The 24174-nt window shown below is 43.2% G+C and overlaps 1 long non-coding RNA gene across 7 annotated transcripts in view; it reads left to right on the top strand.

Moving 5' to 3' along the window:
* The window catches only part of LOC142244232 (uncharacterized), a 332530-nt gene that overhangs the window by 166048 nt on the left and 142308 nt on the right, over nt 1-24174 (top strand). For 5 of the 7 annotated variants that reach the window (XR_012724479.1, XR_012724478.1, XR_012724481.1 and 2 more), the window contains one exon: nt 9361-9425. The exons of the other annotated variants lie outside the window; for them this stretch is intronic. This is a non-coding gene — a long non-coding RNA (uncharacterized LOC142244232). The remainder of the gene's footprint in view (nt 1-9360; nt 9426-24174) is intronic. 7 annotated transcript variants of the gene reach the window in all.

Here is a 24174-nt window from a genome sequence, read left to right as displayed (position 1 = left end):
CAGTTCCCACCCAACTTTTGAAATGGTCGTTTCAAATGACGCTCACTAACCTTCGAAATGGAAGCTAACCATGAACTCAAACAAAATGTGAAGAAGAAATGTATTCTCAGCTACATATTTTTTACCGTGCATTTGTATTTAGGACTGTGTATTTAGCATAAAATAGAGTAACAGTTTGGGAATTGTCATTCGCACATAGTTATATAAGCTCAGACTCTTTGATGTCTGTCACCTCAGATTTACTTGGGTCAAGAGCAGAAAATTTGTAAACACAGGAACAGTTTAGCTCATATTCTCAGTTTATACTTGTGAATGACATATTTGGGTCAACACAAGTTGAGACTTAAAGCATACCTGTCGTTTCAAGTAACTTTTCAGAATAAGCTGTCACGTGTGTGTACATGAGGAATAACACTATTTCTGCCTATGATATGACTTGTTTCTGGCATTTTTGACCAGTTTTCCCTCTGTAGGCTACCTCTTTGAAATAAACAGTTTTCTCTGAGCTGGTGGGTTGAGACTCACTATCATGATGTCTCCTATTCTCTGTACAGAGAGAGGGATTCCTACTCTTTCTTTCTCAGATGCAGACAAATGGAAGTAGCAGCAGCATGGATGATATTATATAGCATCACTGAGCAGTGTAGCTGTGTATCCAGCACTAAAGTGAGATAACATGTTTGGTAGATTCTGAGTGCCCCTCATTTTTTCCCTCTATATAGTTGAAAAGACTTGGTAGCTTGGTACCTTAGTGAGCTGGGATTCCATCTTGCTCGTAAACAAGACGATTTGAGCTGTTTTTCGTGATGAATTATGAGTTCAGAAAGCAGAAGAGAGGAGAAATAAACATTTTATCCAATAAGATATCATACAAAGTTTCTTATATTCGCTTGTACAATTGATTTCTGCAAAGATTGTTGAAATTACAGTGACCTTTTTAACCTAGAAAAATATTGTTGGCCTATCTAGCAAAGTTATACTACACATCATTAGAACCAAGCTTCTAAGATTCCTAATTTATTGGCCCATGTGCCTACATATCTCATGGATTGTCATTATATGAAGTTATCTCTAATAATAATTCATTCTTTATCAGAAACATTACAACTTGCTGATAAAAGATTAACTTTCTGCAGTTCCAAGCAGACCCTTTAAAATCTGTTATAGAAATTCAAATAAAGGGTATATTTTATAAAAGCAGCACACTCAGAATATTGCAATTTTCCATTATAATTATCTAACATAGAGTCCTTTAAATATTGTAGTCACCGTTTACTAAGTAGAACCTGAATGTGTGTGAAACTTTAAGTGTTAACAATAGAAGACATTCCAATTTCTCTGGAGATGGATGCAATCACATGCCGTATATAGAATGCTGTGGATCACACCAACCCAACTCTTTTGCCCCATGAGAGATGGGCTTAGTCCAAGCAAGGAAGTCCTATAGATGGTTAATGGAAAAAAGCATGAGTCTGCTGAAAGGTAGTTGTTGAGATATTCAATATTCTTTGGCTTTCCTGCTTTCCTGTGTATTGTAAATGGAAAATTGTATGAGTATATATATATGGTATTTATGCAAATTGTTAAGGAAATTGTTACTTCTCTCTCTGATATCACAACTGAACTATCATTCGTAGAGTGTCCATTATGTCAGCTTGTTAAAAAAAAAATATAGTAACCAGTAGGGATGAGCGAACCCGAACTATAAAGTTCGGGATTTGTACCGAGCAACAGATGTCTGGGTCTCGGACCCGAACACAGGCTTTTACCTGTATGTCCAGTTCCTGTTCAGGTTCAGTCACCTGGATAACAATAAAAAAGGAAGCAAACCAGGACATACTTACTAGTCTCCGCGTGTACGTCTGTCACACTGCTTTTGAGTCCGCTCATTACATCTCATGCATATTCACTACTTCTCCAATTCACCATCTGTGACAGCGTCTATGACTGGCTGCAGTCAGACTGCTGGGGTGCCAGCCTCTGATTGTTTGCCCTCATAGTAGCTCTTTGTGACTCCTAATGGAGTGTAAAATAAATAAATAAATGACATAGGGTCCCCCGTATATTGATACCCAGTGCAGATAAATCATATGGCTACAGGCTGCAGCCCCCAGCTGTTGTCTTGCCTGTGTAGCAAAATACGAGGAATCCCATATGGCTTTTTTAAATTATTTAAATAAGTCATTTTAAAAAAGCATGCAGTCCTCCCCAATTTTGATATTCAGCCAATAAAAAGTAGACAGCTAGAGGCTGGTATTGTAGGGGTTTGAAGGCCCATGGATTTTGTCCCCCACAGCCTAAAAATAGCAGCCTACAGTCACCAGAATTGTCACAACTAATGGATTTTGGTGCTTTACCCTGCTCATCCTGTTTACCTTGGTGCATTGGTAATAGTGGTGATACAAGGGGTTAATGACAGCTGTGATTTATTTTTACACCACTAATGGTTACGCAGACAGTGTATGTGAGTCCAACCAGAGGGTGGGGTGCGGTCTGACTGCAATCAGTCACATACACAAGGAGTGATGTGGGAAGGAAAAGCAGTGAATATACATGAGAGCTAATCATCGGACCCAGAAGCAGTATTACAGCTGCGGGGAAGGTTGGTAAGTGTAACTGTCCTGCTTTATTCCTTATTTTTCTTGTGCAGCCCCCCTAGGCCTTACTAACACCATTTTATAACACAGACGTTCTGGTCCCTTAGACTTATATGGGATTCGGCATCTGGGGTCAGGTTCGGCTGTTGAACCCGATTTTATTTTTGGTCCGTGCTGGTTCTGGGAACCCGAATATCCACAGGTTCACTAATCACTAGTAACCAAGCTTACCAACATGTAAATCACAGCACATTTAATCCCAACTCCTTTTGGCAAGAAAATATACTGGCAAATAGTTGCATGATGCATAGGGTCATATAATCCCCCCTTTTTTTATATCTGTTTTTAGGAATGATCCTTGAAAATTACCACTATTGGTATGTGTGAATAATCTTACCATGTATAAATTATAGCGAAATCTCTAGTTTGTCTGATACATCCAGAGGACTTAACAATGACTTGGACTCTGTTTTAACAAGGATACCAGATTTTGCTTCACACTCTGTGGACATTATATTTAAATCGACTTTCCGCCCTGGAAATGAAAAGAGATTATACATTTTTCATGTAAATGAAAGGGGATGACAGACAGAATATACACTCATCCAACACTCCAACACCCTACGGTATCTACAAGAAAATGTTGCCATCTGCTGGTTACACTGTGCAGACAGGAACTGAAGAACAGAGGATATGTTCCTCAATGGAAGAATTTGGAGAAAACAAGTCAAGTGACAGTTGTGGTAGTTGTCTAATATAAAAGGACGCTATACTCAAGAAGGGGAGGAGTTGGTTCCAAGACCAGAGAGGAGGCAGACGTGTGAGCTGCAAAGTGGCCTCATGGACCTTACTGCCTTACCAAGATGTAACAGAATGGGAAGAAAGTTGGAAAGGGAAATTGACAAACAAACCGCAGAGAAAAGCAATAGCAACATCTCAGTAAGAATCCTTAACTGGAAGTCTGGGACTCCAGACAATCCTGGTATATAACCTCGAAGAAAGCTGGTGAAAGGAGAGTATAAATACTCTCAAATCCACTATGGATGTGATAGGACAGAGAACACTCAGTAAGTGAGAACACCTGACTAACCACAAAGCAAAGTAAGAACCAAAAATAAAAGAATCATCAGCATTTGGGCATAGACTGACCAGGTTGTGGCTCAGCAGGAAAGAAAACTCTCCACACAGCAAAAGGTCACTGGATTGAGTCCCAAGACCAAGGCATGACAGCTTTGCTGTAGTCGATTAATGAAATAAAAATCTCCTTATAGTATTCTTCGGCCTTTTCCATTATACATCTAATATAAGTAATCACATTTGCCTTTTCTGATTCTTGTTTGTTCCTCTGGCAGCTCTTTGACAAAGTAAGGCTGTAACCGGTTTTGAAGGTTCTTCAGTTGTTTTTTGTTGGCATGGCGCATGAGCTCAATAGTTCAAAGGTTTTACATCACTCTTCTTTAGAATAGGAATAAACACTGGTCTGTCCATTCCATGGCTAATTAAACATTTTATTACAGAGAAATTGGTTGATGCTTTATCCAGTTCGGTACATGTGCGTAATATTTTACTGCCAAACATAGTAACCCCAGGAAAGTTTAAAGAATTGGCACTAGGTGGGTTTTATAGCTCAGAGCCAGAGCTCTTGCAAGATGGGGACTACCCTTGGAGTATTTGCAACTTAATTCAGATAAAGAGTCAAAATTCATTATATTAGCAATGAAAAGTATATATGAGGCCAGGAAGGTGCATTCCAACTTGTGTCTTACTACCCAACCTGATGCTATGATGGCTGTCCATAAAGCTGATGACACTTCCTATAGAGCAGTGTCCCTCAACTTCAGTCCTCAAGGCATACTAACAGATCAGGTTTTCAGGATTTCCTTAATATTACATAGGTGATGGAATTATTCCCTGTGTAATAGTGAGGAAATCTTGAAAACACCAACACCTGTGGAAAACCTGAAAACACAATCTGTTGGTGGACCTTATGGACTGGAGTTGTGAAATACTGCTATAGGCCTCTGCCACACTCACGTGAATTTCACGCACGTGCCGAGAGACACGTATTTCCCCTGCGTGTTGCGTGCAGGTAAGTACGTGTCTCTGGTACGTGCGTGACACGTGTGTTCTACGTGTGCTATCCGCGATAGCACACGTAGAACCGGTAATTATTATACTCACCTGGTCCTTCCTGATGTCCGCGCTGCTGTCCGTGGTGCTGATCCTCGGTCTCCAGCCCTCCTGTCTCCCCGCTGCTGCTGCTGCCAGGCAGTGAAGTGAATATTCAATGAGAATAATGAGCGGCGGTCGGCAGCAAGAGGCAGCAGCGGCAGAGACAGGAGGGCTGGAGAAGGTGAGTTAATGTTTTTTATTTTTTTCCCTGACATGTGTGTTTACTCCGGCGCGTGTCACACGGGACCGCATCCACACTACACCCGTGTGGTACGGGTGCGGGCCGTGTAACACCCGTGCTGCCGGAGAAAACACTGACATGTCAGCGCTTTGAAAATCGCACACACGTACAAACGCACACGGACACACGTTCCGTGTGGTTTTACGTGTGTGTGCCTGCTACCATAGGGTAGCATTGCTGTACATGTCTCCGTGCCGCCGGTACGTGTAAAAAATGACAAACACGTGCCAGAGGCACGGATGTGTGGCGCAGGCCATAGAGAGTTATTCTGGTATCAAGAAGATATACCTTCTATATCAGTGACTGCATAGAAATCATACTTACCTTGTGTTACATTCATTTTATATGAAAAAACAATTAGAAGTGCACAGCCATAATTTGTATGGTAAATTTATCAGGAATAAAGGGGTGCACCTGTCTAGCAAAACCAACCATAGTAATCACAAGAAAAGCGCTTGACCAAAGGCACTCACTCCAAATTTAAAGTGATATAATACGATTCTTTATTTATGTATCCAAAAGTTTAAAACCACACATACAAAATACAACACAGTGCAGACATATTAAAAACACCAAGGGCAATGGTAATGAAACCCAATCCAAAAAATCTTCTCCAAGAAAGATATATTGTACCAGAATCACCATAGATAGTTCAAAATGCAAGACAATACAGATAAAGAGTCAGAAAAATAACCATCTTATAAATAGGTATATACTGAGACAGACATTCTATCTTTCAAGCAGCATTATGACCAAATGGTCAAAACAGCAGCTGCAATGCCTCATAGGCAAAGAGTTCCTATCATGGTGATTCCCTATCTAAAAATGGAAGTGGAGAACCTGGCCCAACGCGTGTCGCTATGTTAGCTTCTTCAGGGGCAGTGGGTATCACAGTGACAGTCTCAGTATATACCTATTTATAAGATGGTTATTTTTCTGACTCTTTATCTGTATTGTCTTGCATTTTGAACTATCTATGGTGATTCTGGTACAATATATATTTCTTGGAGAAGATTTTTTGGATTGGGTTTCATTACCATTGTCCTTGGTGTTTTTAATATGTCTGCACTGTGTTGTATTTTGTATGTGTGGTTTTAAAGTTTTTGATACATAAATAAAGAATCGTATTATATTACTTTAAATTTGGAGTGAGTGCCTTTGGTCAAGCGCTTTTCTTACATTCATTTTATATGTACTATATATATATATATATATATATATATATATTTTATATGTACATTTTACTACCTTTCTGATGATCAATGGGATTCTCAGCTGTTAGATCCCTTTCGATCTAGAAGTATAAATTTGTGGATGGGTGGTAACTTCTTGTTCCCAAAATATCCCTTCAAGGGATTTACTGTCTGTGATTAACTGCAAGTGGGAGACCTGAAAGAGGTGGACTGGGTGTGGGGAAAATACTCCTGTTATAGACCCCTTCTGTTTGACCATGAAATTTCTTAGGTGCTTCTTGCTCAATAAACACAAGCCCTGATTTATCAAGACCAGCGATGATCACTCCATCTTGATGAAGGGGCGTGTTGGAGTTAGATGCTTCTGATTTATTAAGTGATGAAGGCCACTTAATGAATCAGGTGCGCCTTGCAACAAACCTTAGTTCAGTCAGGGACTGGAGTCAGATTTCTAGAGTAATTCCGGATGAGCTGTAGCATCTCTGTCATGCCCCGATTCCTGCCCCAGCTCCTCCCATTTAGTTGAAGTTGGGCTAAACTGTCAAAAAAATATCAAAAGTCACAAAATTGTTGCCCACCTCCTCATTGTGCAAAAATTGGTAGACTTTTCAAAGCGATTTATGCCAGAATTGTGATGTACTCACTTTGATGAATTGCGGCCTAGATGTTCAGAAAATATGTCTGAAATGGCAAAAAAAGAAAGAGCAAGAAAACTGCAGATAATGACAGATAATGAGGAGCAAAGTCATTTTCTTCATCCTTGGCTGGTAGTGTACCGTAAATAGTTAATGATGGTGGTAAAGTGTTGGTTGCTATTAAATAAATCAATTACATATAAACTGTTATTTTTGTCTCAGGATTGTATTCGATCTACTAGTTGTGTTTTGGTAACTGTACACGATTCAGTGTTCAAAATGGATTTTAAATGCAGCTCAATTAAATGGTGAATTTCAGATATTAAGTAGAACTCTTTTTAGACATATACATTACATCAAACAATGGAGCCGATCATTAGGTACTAAATACCCCATTCATTGCACATCTTGATAATTGGGTAAATATCTATTTTGAGCTTAATGCATAATGTTGGCCTTGTCTCACTGAGAGTTCATATGTATAGAAGCAAACTAAGATAATAAGGTCCAGGCTCCATTGAAATCCTTCTCTCATTACACAGGCATCCTTGTTTGCTGCTATATTTATGCGCTATTCACTTGAATAACTTCTTCCCAAATTACTCTGAACCTGTAGGCAGCTTTTACTTCACAATCAAGTGGAAACGAGGCTGCAAATATTAAGAAGAAAGTCAACTTTGCCAACATAACATTGAAAAGGGAATAGAACAGATTCATAGTTTTGATTGGTATCAATTATATTAAGTGGACAATCAATGTACACAACATATAGATAAGAGCAAGGCACGAATGGGAAAAACTATTTAAAATCTATTACTTGGCGCTTCAAGATGTATTCATTAATGGAGTCTATTACCGTATTTTTCGGATTATAATTTTGATGCATCTTTAAAATTCGACTTTAGCTTACTGGGGGTTGGTGAAGATGGGTCACAGGAGGCAGGGGTGATGCTGTGCACTGTTCTGTGGGCACTGCATCGTGCCGGGGCTGTGGGCGCTGCTCTGTGGGGCTCAGCTTTGTGCGGCTTGGCTCTGTGCGGCTCTGTGCTGCTCTGTGCAATGGGTGGTGAGGCACGGCCCATTCTGAAGATGTTGGTGGTGAGTGCTTCAAATAATGGCGCCCAGAGTCAGATGGATTTCTCAAGCTCTCATCTGCGCTCGCGCCGCACCTGACCCATCGATGTCCCAGCAGCGGACTTAAGGAAGCGCCCAGAGGTGGCGCGTACGTAGATGATATTCCGACTTGTCATTGAGCCGATAACTTAATCTGGGCATGTGCCGACTCCAACTGACATTTCTTTGAAGCCCCCACTATCGACATCTTCAGAATGGTCTGTACTTCACCGCCTGCAGCGAGCGCCAGTACAGAGCAGTGCCCACTGCCCCAGCACAGAGCAGCGCCCGCTGCCCCAGCACAGAGCAGCGCCTGCAGCACCAGGACAGCGCCGCCACCCGCAGTAAGTATATGGGCCCCCTTTGAACCGACCGCAGCATCACTGTACTCCAGCACTGCCCCTGCCTTCTGTGACCCCGCTCCACCACTGCTGCCACCCCTCCTCCCCGGTAAGACACCACTAGTTTATAAAACGGACCCCATTTTTTTTTACCTTTTTTTTTTTCCTCTAAATTTGGGGTGCATCTTATAATTCAATGCATCTTATAAAACGAATTATTATTTTTTACTGATACATATTTGTTTTTCTTTCAATTTGTAAATATTATATAATATATAATGTAATATAATTATATAATTAATATTATTATGTTATCTTTCTCTTTCTCCTGCTGTTAGCTATATAGTAAGCTCTTGTTCTTTAGGAGGGTGGGCAATGGTCAACCCCAGAAAAGTGTATTGGCCTCTAATGTATGGAAATTGGCATAGTGCATATTTGACCCAAAATTGCGCATCTTTCTGGCAGGATGTAATTTGTTCGCCAACCCCACTTTCTCTTCTACATGACATTTCCTGTTTCAGATACTTTTATCTTTTTTTGTCCTCATATATATATACAAGGTGATTTGCTTATCTTATCAGTCATAAAGTATAACATCTTTGTGTTTTAGCTTGTGTTGTTGCTTAAAATGTCATCCTGAAATATGCACCTCACTATGAAAAGGGCATGTACTTTTTAAGCTAATCATTAACTGTTTTTTTTACCCTTCCTGACACCATAAAAGTGGGAAAAAAAATAACAAAGCACATTAAACCACTTTTACTTTGTTGGGTTACAAGAGATCTGTTATATTGTAAATGATAAAACAAAAAAAAAATGTAATTTGCTTCTTGTAAAACAACTGGTCATGCCCTGTGTGTTATTTTGCAATTTGCAGAATATGCGCTGCAAAGATGTGGCTGAGTAGAGGAAGGTAATCCATTTTGCACTGTTTTAACATAGAAAAGCAGCATGTATTCAGGCACTTATAGCAATAAAACGTCCAGTATTGCAGATAAAATGCTATGCGTATGTCACTTTGGCCTTGATAAATATTAAAGTTAAGTGGTGAATTCTCTTACCCTTCAGAGCCGTAGAAACAGAAGACTCCAAACCTGACATAATGTGGCTGGCAACAGGAAAGCTTCACACAGGTAAGAAGAGGCCCATAGAACATACTATTGGTGCCCAAGAGGTAAGGGGCCCACTACTGCCTCAAAGCAGGTGGAATTGTGTATTATGATGAGCTATTGGGCTATAAAGGGCCAATATATTGTTTTACATAGTTGCCCTCTTCTGTCTGGGTCCACTCCTGCTATAAGACCTTGTTTTTAACATTCTAGACAGAGGAGAAATGTCGCGGGCGGGGAGGAGGGTGTCAGCACACCGCGCTCACCCCTTCTACTCAGGTCCGGCAGCTGCTCAGTGGTGGCTCGAGCTGTGGGCCGGATCCCGGGGTTTCTCGAGCGACACTCCTCGCCCGTGAGTGAAAAGGGGATTTTGGTTGGGAGATTGTTTATTGTCCGTGACGCCACCCACGGTTGTGGTGATTTCACCACCGCTGCTCAATATGGGGATCCCGGGGGTCACACAGCCACAGACCAACTTCAGGCTTTCTGTCACTTCCACTGCTGTTTCACTTCACTCTAGCTCCCTCCTGAGCTACACTCTGTTGTTTACTCCTTCATGTCCCTCACTGGACTGCCTGGTTTCTCCCGCCTCCAGAGCTGTGACCTCCTTGGTGGGCGGAGCCAACCGCCTGGCCCACCCCCTGGTGTGAATCATCAGCCTCTGGAGGAAGGCATCAAGGATTTGTGGGTTAGCTGGTGTACCTGCAGGGAATGTGGGGTGCGTGTGTGTTGTTACCTGTGTCCCCTGGCTTGCCCAGGGCGACACAGAAACATGAACCTTATACTCTATTTTGAGTTGGAAAAGGGCATGGGAATACAACAGAAAAAAAACTAACATTTGAATTGGCTTTAGGTTCCGCTGCTGACATGTGGTGGGGTTGAGCAGTCTGGCCAATCCAGGCCTTGTTCATTTTGATAAGAGTCAGCCTGTCAGCATTTTCAGTTATTATTCCCCGGTGCAATAATATCCCATCCTGGCAAACAGCTAGTGGCAGGGTAGGCCAGCACCTCTAAGGCACAGAGGGATAGTTCATGCCATGTATCCAGCTAGGATATCCAATAGTTGTACAGCACAGAGGAATCACGGGGGATGCTGATATGGTCAGCTAGATTCACCTTCAACATCTTCCAGAACTTTTCCCTTCTTGTCAGACTACCTTGCACATTAGGGCCTGGGTGCAGGGAGGGTCTAATAAAACTGTCCCAGACCTATGATAGTGTTCTCCTGCCTTTGTTAGAGCTGGTATGTGTCTGACTTGTCTCTCCTTGGTTGCCCAAGGAACTATGACCTTTGCCACCAGCGTTGTCAGATGGGAATTTTGTACTAATTGTTTGACTAGGGACTCTTGGTGTTGCACCATTTTACTAGCCCTGCTGCAGCACTGCCAGACTTGCGAAAATGGGCATACCTTCACAAATAGCTCAGGCAAATCTGGGTAGGCTTTCAGAAACTGCTGAACCACTAAGTTGAGCACATGGGCCAGATATGGTACATGTGTGAGCTTTCCAAACTTCAAAGCTGCCCTTCAATCAAATGTGGATATAGAATACATTACAATAAAATGACATGGGCTCACGCCTATTTTTGATAACCAGCGCAGGTAAAGGTAAAGCAGACAACTGCGGGCTTCAGCTCTCGGCTGTCAGCTTTTCTTTGCAGGTTATCAAAAATAGAGGGGAGAGATCCAAAGAGAAGCGCAGTCCTGCACTACACGTGCGTACCTGTCAAACTTGGGCTCACTCGTAGATAGGGAAAACACAGCACCGGTTGTCAAAGCGGATTCCGGATCAGCGTGCAGGTCACAGTAGGAGCAGCAAGTCCCAACGATCCACATAGAAGAAGAATGAGACCGCATCAATGCTGATATTTTTTACAAAAAATTAAATTTAATTTATTAAAAAATATCAGCATTGGTGCGGTCTCATTCTTCTTCTATGTAGATCGTTGGGACTTGCTGCTACTACTGTGACCTGCATGCTGATCCGGAATCCGCTTTGACAACCGGTGCTGTATTTTCCCTATCTACGAGTGAGCCCAAGTTTGACAGGTACGCACATGTAGTGCAGGACTGCGCTTCTCTTTGGATCTCTACCATTAATCTTACCCTTTGGAGTCCTTTGCACACTCGGCTATTACCTTTGCATATACAAGTGGATTGGACTTGGGTAACGGGCGTTATGATGGATAATACGGATAACATGGATAGCACCAGCATGTCTTCGGTTAATACCACAGGTGTTCAAGCAGGTCGATCTGATGCGGCTTCTTTCTTTGTGGAGTGCAACCAGAAAAAGGACACAGAGGTAATGTCCGCAGCGAGGGGCCGCATCCAGGTCTCCTCCACCCGCTGACTGCCAAACACCTTTTAACCTTGCATATGGAATAAAGAATTACCGGATAAAAAATATCAGCATTGGTGCGGTCTCATTCTTCTTCTATGTGGATCAAAAATAGAGGGGACCCCACTCTGATTTATTAAACTATTTAAATAAATAATTTTTAAAACACGGTCTGGGTTCTGCCCTCTTGTTGATAACCTGCCAAGGTAAAGCAGACAGCTGGTGACTGGTTTTATCATGGTGGGAATGCCCATAGTTATTTGGCCCCTTCCAACCTAAAAATAATGCTTTATCCAGCTTTTCTCAATTGCCCTGATGCGTTGGCAAATGGGGTAGTACATTTGGGGTTGATATCAGTTTTGAATTGACAGCTATCATCAAGCTCAGGGGTTCATAATGAAAAGGCATCTTTCAGACACCTCCATTCCTAATGGATTAAAAAACACACACTCAGAAAAAAGTTTATTTTAGTGAAGACACCCCACACTCCCTCATTCACCAGTTTATTAATTAAAAAGAAATCCTTGAAGTTCCGACGTAATCCAATGGTGTAATGTCCCACATTTCCCATGTTGTCTTATGGAGCCTCGGTCTGATAACATTCTCAGAACGAGGATCCGTAGGTTACTGCTGGTCAGTGGCAGGCATGAAATTTTTCATGCTCGTGAATTTGAGAATTTCTTTTTAATTAATAAATTTGTTAACGAGGTAAAGTGTGGGGATCTCTTATTCAATTAAACTATTTTGTCCGTGTGTGTGGTTTTTTTTTAACTCTACACTTGCAGGGTTATTTAGGAGGAGTCTGATAGATGCCTATCCAATACTAACTCCTGGGCTTGATGCCAGCTGTCAATTCACAGCAGACATCATCCCAAAAGTATTACTCCGATTGACACCACACCAGGGTAATTGGGAAGAGTCGGGCAAAGCGCCAGCATTGGCACATTTAATGTATGTGCCACTTCTGGGGTGGTTGTGGGCTGCTATTTTTAGACTGGGAAGGGCAAAATAACTATGGGCCTTCCTAGCATGATAATACCAGCTCCCATCTGTCTGCTTAATCTTAGCTGGTTATCAAAAATAGGGCAGAGCCCATGCCGTTCTATAAAATTATTTAACTAATTAAAAAAAATTGTGTGGGATCCTCTCTATTTTTGGTTGGGAATCAGTCAAGATAAAGCAGACAGCTAAGGGTTGCAGCCCACAGTTGTCTGCTTTACCTGCGCTGGTTATCAAAAATAGGCTTGAACCCAGCAGCGTATACACATGTTCAGCATGTAATAAAGCTTGTTGATTGGCTGCGCAGCAGCCTTTCAACAAACTTTAATAGCATACATACAGCACTCGGACACTGATTTTTTTTTTAAATGTTTGAGTTTTAGAGCTGGACACCCGTTGTCCGGTACAAACCCCAAATTTTATCGTTCAGGTTCGCTCATCCCTTTTTGTTAGTTATAAGAATTTTATTTTCACACATAAGTTTATTTAAAGTCAAAATACATTAGCTGCTTTCACTTACTGTAGCTTTTATTTGTATATGTTGTTACTTGTTAGTACTTTGTATGGTGTGATGAGAACTGGAGTATATTTAACATTTAAAGAAAAGCAGTGTTTGTCATGATTGTCCTCACATTTTTCGATAAGAGAATGCACACGCATTCATGTTTTAGCAACAGTAACTGCCAAACTCTTACTTTCTTTCCTTAATGAAATCCTTCCACAACATCACCTTCTTGAATTTATGTCATCTTGCATTTTAGCTCTGTGGCTCATCTGGTTCCCAGCCACGAGATGTGACACTCATGGCATACAGATCAATGATCTTACCGAGTCTAGAAAGCAAAATGCTGTAACTGTGCCAGTTTATTTTTATCCCTAGTAAACATTAAAATAAAGCCCATTGTTCGAGTTATATAAGTGTTGTATGTAGCTCTAAGCAAATGGATACAGGTTAAAATAAAATAAGAACTCCAACTGTCTTTCCCATTGAGTTTTACCATGTATTAATTGCCTGTATTACTTTTTTTTATTTGGTAAAATTTATTAATCTGATATTTCCATAAATTCACAAAAACCTAATTTAATATCTTCTTGAATCTATTCACCAATGCATCCTAATTGCTTACCAAAATGAAGGAGTTATATGGTGCTGCCCAAAGACACTCACTTTAACATTGAAAGTGAGCGGTATGGATGATGTTGCTATCTGCGCTCATGCCTAAACATAAGCAAAAGTATCGTACACGTGTTCTGTTCATTAGAGTAGGATATGTGCACAATACCTCCTGATTGAGCATATGTTTCGCCAGGTGTCTGTATGTGGAAATCATAATGTCAATGGCACTGTTCATTTTTGACTCAGAAATTAGGATCTGGACGGTACGAGATAACGCTTTAACAAAACCTAAACTTTTCATCCAGTTGTAGGTAAAAGAAACCATTGTAGTTCAGAAATAAGTACAAAGGTCATTTTCCTAACTCACTGTCATTACGGACTTTGATCTGAATTGGAGAATGGACTGGCTGGGGTTTGTGCTGCCTCCTGGCTTACCTTCTTCACTGTAGGAACCACACTGTAGAATATAATGTGAGTTTTAAACCCTTCCTTCCCTAATTTAGATGGAAATGTAGAAGATAGAATAGACCATTTTCCTATTCAGAGCTAAATCATTGATGCAAGTGATTTAGTAAAACAATTATTATCCACATTAGTACAATATAATCTTTATAGGTTTAATTAAAGGAACATTATAAATGAGGCACAAACATTTGCTCATCTCTACCCCCTTCTATTTAAAATGAACCTGTCAGGTGCAATATGCACTCAGAACCACAAGCAGTTCTGGGTGCCTAACCATCCCTGTATATAGTATCATAGATAAAGGGATCTTAAGAAAACAAATTTCCAAAGATCCTTTATGATATGCTAATGAGGCCAGGGACTAGTCACAAGGATGTTAGTTTCCCCTGACCAGTCCACCCCCTGCAGCGGTTAAACCACTCGGATCCAGGGTTGCTACTGTGGTTCGAGGGTCTCCGGACCCGGGGGCTCGCGGCCACTCAAATGTAAAAGGGGGGGCTATTTACAGGAGATAAGAGTTTGTGACGCCACCCGTGGTTCGCGGTAAGGGAGTACCGCCGCTGCCGATGGGAGTACCCGGGAAAGATGAAGTGGGGCAGCCAGATGACGTTCCCTCCATGGGTAGGGGAGGCCACGGGACTCTGAATGATGGGGGAACTGGGGTGCGCAGGGCCGGTTGGAAGCAGGGGAGGCTCATGTACTCACTCAGGCAGCATCAGTGATGGTGCAACCACAAAGCAGGCTCTGACAACAAGGTAAACCAAGTCTCTAGGTACCGCTGCCCTCTTGGGGAGCCCGTCCGGGTATCCGTCCCCTATAGTACTGCCGAGTGATCCGAAGCTTGCCTCCGTGCACAAATTCAAAGTCTTCTGGTGGCCTGTTGGCTTAAAGCTGTCCAGGCCCCGCTCCCTCCTTGTTGGTAGTGGAGCTGTGCTCTCAAGGACTCATGCTTGGGATTTCTGTGTGCTGCATGGGTTGGAAAGTCCTATCCTCCTCGTTGCACTAGTGCTCCTGATCTCTGAGCTTCTTGGAGATAGTCCATAAAGTCACTATCCTCCTCAGGTTAGTTGCCGGGTTGACTGAAGCTACTCCCCGACCTAAGGTCCTGTACTCTGCCGTGTTTCCGGTCCCTGACCGGTTATTAGACTCAGATGCCTCCCGTCCTCCAAGACCAGGTCTAGGCACCCAGCCTCAATACCCTGCGACCGGGTCTCCGACTGCTCCAGCCCAGACCACCATCTGCGACCCAACCTGCCACAAAACAGGGAGCCACCACTCCCCAGCTCCTCACTTCTTGAGGGCTACAACTTCACTGACTACTTCCCTCCTACCAATCGTCCTGACCCCTAGGTGGGCGGCCCTATTCCAGCTAGGCAGCCCCCTGGTGTGCCTGACAGGGTGTGGTGTGAGGTGTGGTTGGGATTTTGGATGCCGAATGAGGCAGTACCATAGGTTGGGAACCCAGAATCATGAGGGGTTGAATACTGCACCAAGAATAGGAAGTGCAGTACCCTGAGATGCCCTGAATAGTACAGGGGCGTCACATTTGCATGTTAGCACACCGACAGGGGCATGCTAACATGCTATTCAATACCCAGTGTCATCAGCGATGATGCGCGTACAGTACCTGTGTCTTTTGTCACCACTTCAGAACACTGGGTTTAACGTGAGTGCACATGATCAGAAGTCCGGGCACTTCCGGTCATGCGCACTAGACCTCTCTGAAGCCAGGACGTGTACACCTGCCTTCATAGTGCGCATGACCGGAAGTGCTGGGACGTCTGATCATGCGTACTAACCCTAAAACTAGCGTTCTGAAGCGATAACAATGGACACAGATATGCTTGTTACTGATCGTGACACTGGGCAATGCGCATTGAATAGCATGTAAGCACAACCCTCTGGGCATGCTAACATACTAATGTGACGCCCTGGACTAGCCAGGTATTCACAGGTAGGCCCTTGCATAACACCCATCCTCCTAAAAAGGTAACAACAGCCAACCACATTAAAACCTAGTCACCTCCCTCAGAGCTTGATGGTCACACCAGGGGGCGGAGTCAGGCATTTGGCCACACCCACCGAGGAGTCCAGAGGGCCTGAGGCAGGACACACAAGGCAGATCAGTTTGTAGAGAAGGAGAGTGCAGCAGGCCTGTGGTGACAGGTCTGCAGCGAAAACTGACAGATGTGAGGGTAGTAGCCCGCACACCTTGGCTAGGAGGCAGGTGGTGGCCTGGCCTGCAGGAGCCGGGAAGATGGCCAGGTGGAACCGTAAGGGACCTGGACAGGGTAGTGGCCCGCTGGTACCGAACCGGGGAACTGACTGGAAACCGGAGCACAGGAGGGGTACTCAGACCCAGAACGAGGCCCAGAAGCCACTGGACCACGTCAAATTCACTGATTGAGGTCTGGACCTTAGGTGCTTTTCCATCCCAAGACCCGAAAGAAGGCAACAGCCCACCGAGGGGGATAGAAAGCCACCGCACAGGCACAGAGATCCCACGGGCCAGTGCCTGCGGGCAAACGGACTCCACCGGTACATACACGGCCGGGGAGTGGACTCCCGCTGCTAAGGCACAGGCAGTCTACACACACATAAAGAGGTGCAGGAAAAAGGCCAAGACCACCAACCCGGGTGGGGGACAAGACACAGCCGGCTACGGGCACCGACCACCATCAACTTTGTTCATCAGAGACTTGAGTGTGTCAGTAATCGTGATTCCAACAGTGCCATCCGGCCGCGCACCACCCTGCACCGCCCAACCACTATTCTCCCCTAGCGGGCCACCATCCCTGCCCACGGAGGGGTTAACATCTTACTGCACTACCATCTCCCCCGGGTGCCCCGTAACTGCAGCGGTGGTGTCTACACCTTCACCACGTCTCGTTGGTGGCGTCACGAACTCAAACACGGCTCCTAACTAACCACCCCCATGGAGATCGCCAGCAACCACTTGCAGAGCGACGTGACCCCCGGGTCCGGAGGCGCTCGAGCCACCCACCAAACGAGCCCGGACCCGAAAGGCTTGGCTGCAGCCGAGCGCGGGGCGGTACACTAACATGGTGGACTCGTTGGCGGAACTAACACCCTTGCATCTAGTCCCTGCGCTCATTAGCATATCATAAGTGATCTTTAAAAATACTTTTCCAAAGATCTCTTTATATAAACCAGTAGCTGGAACAGTTAGGCGAGGATTAGAAATTTGTAACCATAACTGCTCGTGTTTCTGGGTGCATATTGCACCTGACATGTTCCCTTTAAGTTGGATTCTACGTTATCAGGCCCGTTAGGGCTAAAGAGCCCTCTGATCAATCCTTTGATACTGTCTTAGGCCTGTTTCACACGTCAGTATTTTGCATCAGTGTTTCATCAGTGTGTCATCAGTATTTGGATGCCAAAACCAGGAGTGTCTCCAAAACACAGAACACGTGTCAGTCTTTCAATTATAGTTGCTCTAGTAAGTTCCACTCCTGGTTTTGGCTTCCAAATACTGATGACACACTGACGAAACACTGATGCAAAATACTGACGTGTGAAAGAGGCCTTAAAGAGGTTCTGCTACCAGGTCAAAAGTGGTTCGTTTTTGCTCGTTTTTTTCTTTCAGCTCCTCTAAGTAGTCAACTTTTTTTTGTTTTTAAAGATCATAAAAATGAGCAGTAAATGAAAATGCCGATATGTCTGTGACAGGTTTTTTTTAAACAGTATATTCAGGGGAGCAGTAGAAATAAAATAAGTGCAAAATCTGTCTACTTTGATCTGAGGACCGATCCTCTATAATCTGTTCATGTGTTACGTGTATGGTTATGTGATACTGCCGCTGCAGGAAAAAATTGGCTTGATGCTGCTTTCCCAGCAAAATCAGCTCACAAGTATGCAAACTTTGGGTTTATGAGAATTGTTTCAAATCCAATGACTGATTCTTGTATCATTTTATGCCCTGATTTAAAAAAGAAAAAAAAAACACTTATATTTTTAACCATCACTTTGGATTTTGCACAAAACGCATGTGAAATTACATACAAGCGATATAAACAAGAAAAATCTTTATTGTAGCCAAAAATATACACAATATTATATATAAATATACAGTATACATTTATTGAACATTCACTTTGCAACTTTATTGGAAATTAATTGTTGTGCCTTTTCTTTTTCTCTTCAAAGCTTCTCTTGACACCTTTTCTCATATAGAAGGCCTGTGGATCTTCTATGTGACACATCCAGCAGTAGTCCACCATTATGCTCACGTTCCATCTCTCTTGGTATCGTTCCATCTCCATGATACCCTGATGAAATCTTTTTCCTTGCTCTTCATTAACAGCACCAAGGTTTTCAGGAAAGTAGTCCAAATGGGAATGTAAAAAATTTAACTTCAAATTTATCAGACAACCCAAGGCTTTGAAATATTTCAGCATGTTCTCCAAGATGGACTTACATTTTGAATCTTACTTGGTACCAAGAAATTTCTTCATGACTTCTTTAAAAGAATACCAATCCTTTTTTTACAACAGCTTTCATTTTAGTTCAAACACGTCATCCTTCTTGAGTTTCCAAATATCCTGACTAGAAAAATGCCTTCCTTCAATTTTGCTTCAGACAGTCCCTGAAACTTTGTACACAGGTGCATTATAGTCTCGCCTTCTGGTAGTGCTTTCACAAACTGCTTCATCAGTCCAAGCTTAATGTGGAGTGGTGGCAGGAGAACTTTAGTGGGATCAACTAAACCTTCCACAACTATGTTCTTGAGTTTAGGTTGCAAATATGTTCTTGTTGGCCAACTTTTTTGGCTCCAGTGATGAGTCCTATGTTGGCTGTCCCATTCACACAAAAACCATGTGTACTTTGTATATCCTCCTTGCTGCCAAAGGAGCAAAAAGAGAACTTTCAGATTACCACATATTGATCATCCTTGATCCTCGTAGTTAAGTTTCTTGAGAGTAAAGGCTGCTTTACACGCAGCAATATAGTGACCGATATCGCTAGCGTGGGTACCCGCCCCCATCGGTTGTGCGACATGGGCAAATCGCTGCCCGTGGTGCACAACATCGCCCAGACCTGTCACACTACTTGCCTGCCCTGCGACGTCGCTGTGACCAGCAAACCGCCTCCTTTCTAAGGGGACGGTTCGTTCAGCGTCACAGCGACATTACAGCAGCGTCACTGAACCTCCGCCCAATAGAAGGCTTAGGGGTGGAGATGAGCAGGACGAACATCCCGCCCACCTTCTTCCTTCCGCATTGCGGGTGGGAGGCAGGTAAGGAGAGGTTCCTCGTTCCTGTGGTGTCACACGTACCCATGTGTGCTGCCGCAGGAATGAGGAACAACATCGTTACTGCTGCAGCAACGATGTTCGAGAATGGTCCCCCATGTCACCGATGAGCGATTTTGCGCGTTTTTGCAATGATGCAAAATCGTTCAAAGGTGTCACACGTAACGGCATCGCTAAAGCGACTGGATGTGTGTCACAAATTTCGTGATCCCCAACGAGATCGCTTGAGCGTTGTCGCAGCGTGTAAAGTGGCCTTTAAGTCTAAATTCTCATAGCTTTCCTTCAAGTCCACAGAATGCCCTACAGGCCCTAAAGCTACTTGCTGCCATTGTGCAATAGCACAGCTTTCAGACTTTTTTTTTGGATGAAACAATACAGTCTCCACTCGCTCAAATTGTGCTCAATGTTACGTTTTTCTATCAGCCCAGGAAAGTCACTACAATACACTAAATCACAGTCTTGACAAAAACATGGAAGGAATTCCTTTTTGAATCCACAGAATCCTATTCTTTTGGAAGCCTATGGAGTCAGTGTTTCTGAAAAAAACTGTACATGATAGAATTTTTCAATATTTTTACTGTGTTCAGTGATCGAAAGTATATAAAAATCACCTTAATTTTCAAACAATTTTTCCCTTGCTGGCCTGTGAATTTACATTTGCAGGGAGTGCAAACTAGACTGGTATTGTCTGATTTGAGAAAATTATCATTTGAATTATTAATAGTTTATAAGTGTTATATAAAACTTCAGTTCCAATGAAACGTTTGAACACACCTGTTCATACAGATGTTTTCGCTATTTTTTTCTTATGGATTGTGAGAATTGTAGATTCAGATTGAAAACACAAAAGAACACATAGAAAAAAAGGAGTAAAGAAATGCATGAAACAAGGTAGAATATTTTTTACAACTTAGATTCCTCAAATCACCCCCTTTTACTCCGATGACAGCTTTCACCCCCTGTCATTCTGCCAAACAGCTTCATTAGGTATATCACCTGGAATTCCTTTCTAACAGTCTTGAATGCATTTCCAGGTGTGCTAAACACTTGCTGGCTGCTTTGACTTCACTCTGTCATCCAATTCTTCCCAAATTATCTCAATTGGGTTGAGGTTAGGTGATTGTGGGGGCCATATGATATTACACAGCAGTTAATTCCTCTTCGTCTTGGTAACATAGCCCTTACATATTTTGGAGGTGTGTTTTGAGTCATTTTCCTGATGCAACACAAATAATGGTCCCTCTAAATGAAAACCAGATTGGATGGCATGTCGTTGCAGAATTCTGTGGTATACATGTTGAGAATGTGTGCCTTGAATGTGAAATAAATCACCAACATTGTCATTACCTAAACACCCCTACACCATCACACCTTCCCCTACATGCTTCACAGTGGGCACAACATATGTAGATCGTATCAGCTCACCTTTTTGCTTCTCACAAAGACACAGCAGTTGGTACGAAAAATCAGACCACTACAGCTTTTCACTTATCCAATGTCTAGTCCTTGTGTTGCTTGGGTCAAATAACTCTCCTCTTGTTTGCAATCCTCATTGGTGGCTTCTTTGTAGCAATTTGACAATAAGTTCCTGCTCCTCTGGGTAGTTACTGCTGAGATGTATCTTCTACTTGATGCCTGTGCATCATTTATGAAGACTGTTATCTGAAGTTCTGCCAATTTTGATTTTATGAGTCTGGTATCTCTGTTGAACTTATCCTCTGCAGATGATGTAATTCTTGGCTATCTTTTTCTAAGGTGGTTCTATCAGAGCCAATTTCATCATAGCAATTGATGTTTCTCATGATTGAACTTGATAAACCTTTAAGGTTCTAGAAATTTTCCAGCTTGCCTGACTTTCATGTGTTAAAATAAGGATGGACTGTTGTTTCTCCCTACTAAATTGAGTGTTTTTTTGCCCTATTCTAGCTTACAAGTATTGTGGAATAGAGCTCAGCATTGTATGGAACTATGTACAAACACCGCCTCAGCAAAATATCTGATGGCCACAAACACTTTCTGAAGTCAGGGGATTCCACAAATGAGCCCTTGACAATGTTTATTGGAAGCCATTCCAGGTGACTACTTGATGAAGCTGCGGAGACACGTTAACCAATGCTACCCTATTGTAGCAGGCACACACACGTAAAACCACACGGAACGTGTGCGTTTGTACGTGTGTGCGTTTTTCAAAGCGCTGACATGTCAGTGTTTTCTCCCGCAGCACGGGTGTCACGCGGCCCGCACCCGTACCACACGGGTGTAGTGTGGATGCGGTCCCGTGTGACACGCGCCAGAGAAAACACACATGTCAGTGAAAAAAAAAAAAAACATTAACTCACCTTCTCCAGCCCTCCTGTCTCTGCCGCTGCTGCCTCTTGCTGCCGACCGCCGCTCATTATTCTCATTGAATATTCACTTCACTGCCTGGCAGCAGCAGCAGCGGGGAGACGGGAGGGCTGGAGACCGAGGATCAGCACCACGGACAGCAGCGCGGACAGCAGGAAGGACCAGGTGAGTATGATAATTACCGGTTCTACGTGTGCTATCGCGGATAGCACACGTAGAACACACGTGTCACGCACGTACCAGAGACACGTACTTACCTGCACGCAACACGCAGGGAAAATACGTGTCTCTCGGCACGTGCGTGAATTTCACGTGAGTGTGGCAGAAGCCTTAATATGTGCTCTTTCATGGCTTTGCTGTTTTCAGATGAAATCAACAGCATGAACAGGTGTATCCAAACTCTTATGTAATGTTAATGTGTTATGTAATGTGCACAATTCTCATCACCGCCACATGAATGTGACCAGATTATGGGTTCTAACTGAGCTTGCTATATGCCTTGCATTTTTTAGTTACTTTTAATTTTTGTGTCATCTGTGCTAATAGACTGTAACCACCAAGCACCCGTGGCAATAAACTGTAACCACTGAATTACTTTACAATATAATGTAATGATCAACCCTCTGTATTATACACTGAAACTCACAAACCCCTTAACTATATATAATAATTGCCAAGATAAATGCCATTGTTTGCAGCTAATAAGGTTTGTAAAGTTTAAGTTGTTAGGCAGAAAACAGTCCTTGCCTGTGTTGGTCAGGGTACCATGGCCTAAAACTGGGGACATTAAGGGTCTGTCCATAAGTTACTTTTTTTTCTTGCATTTTGGTCGCATTTCAAACTGCACTGTGTCATCGAAAAAATGCATGGGTTCTGCTTCCCAGCAAAGTCTATGATAAATCAGAATTTCCATGGGCACGTTGCAGTTTTTTTGTCAGCGTTTTGTTTGACAAATATTTGTCAAAATCATTGCCCAAAAAACCCAGCATGTCACTTCTTCATTGCGTTTTGTGAACATTTTCCACCCATTGACTTCTCAATCTGAAAAAGCACTGTCCAACGCAGTGTCCCCGCTGACCACGTTCTTTTTTTCAAATGCAGTGTTTACATTTGTCAAAAGTGTGCAGTTTAGTTGTCAAGCCAGAATGCAGCATGCGGACATAGGGGTGCTTTACACGCTGCGACATCGCTAGCATTTGCTAGCGATGTCGAGCGTGATTGCACCCGCCCCCATCGCACGGCCGATATGTGGTGATCGCTGCCGTAATGAACATTATCGCTACGGCAGCGTCACACGCACATACTTGCTCTGCGACGTCGCTGTGACCGGCGAATCGCCTCCTTTCTAAGGGGGCGGTTCGTTCAGCGTCACAACGACGTCACAGCAGCGTCACTGAACCGCTGCCCAATAGAAAAGGAGGGGAGGAGATGAGCGGCCGGAACATGCCACCCACCTCCTTCCTTCCTTCTTTTCCGGTGGACGTTTGTCGTTCCAGCGGCGTCACACATAGCGATGTGTGCTGCCGCAGGAACGACAAACAACATCGTTACTGCAGCAGCAACGATAATTGGGAATAGGGGGGCATGTCACCGATGAGCGATTTTGAGCGTTTTTGCAACGATTCAAAATTGCTCATAGGTTTCACACACAACGACATCGCTAATGCGTCCGGATGTGCGTCACAAATTCCGTGACCCCAACAAGATCGCTTTAGCGATATCGTAGCGTGTAAAGCCACCCATAGCCTTAAACCAACCATCTCATTTGTGCACCTTTCATTGCTTAACACATAAGACTGTTTGAACCTAATGCTGTTTTCTGCTATCAACAGTCTGACAATCAGCTGTTATCATTGGTGGTAATGTAGCTAGATAGGGACATTATTTTTGATTCCCCAAATATTCTCCCAAGACGACCTGTCACTTGCTTAAAATTTTGTTAAATTGCTTGTACAAAGCTCTGAGCTTGCCTTATGCTCTTTTACTTTTTGTATTGCTTCACTCCTTTGTAGACATATTCACATTTGTTGCTTTTGAGCTTTTCTTCATTTGTCTTCTCTGGTGGTATGCGCTTTCACTCCTCCCTCCCAGATGCTGCAAATCACAGCTCCGCAGTGCCTTAGGCCGCATGTGACCACATGTGAACTTATCTTGCCACGATTCCATTGAACTGTATTGAACTGTACCGCATTTGTGCTGGATCCGACATTGCGGCAGAATACCGCTGATGTGAA

Source organism: Anomaloglossus baeobatrachus, chromosome 6, assembly GCF_048569485.1.
Source record: "Anomaloglossus baeobatrachus isolate aAnoBae1 chromosome 6, aAnoBae1.hap1, whole genome shotgun sequence".
Lineage (NCBI taxonomy): Eukaryota > Metazoa > Chordata > Amphibia > Anura > Aromobatidae > Anomaloglossus > Anomaloglossus baeobatrachus.
The sequence above is the reverse complement of the archived record's forward strand: the minus strand, read 5'-3'. Positions and strand labels throughout refer to the sequence as shown.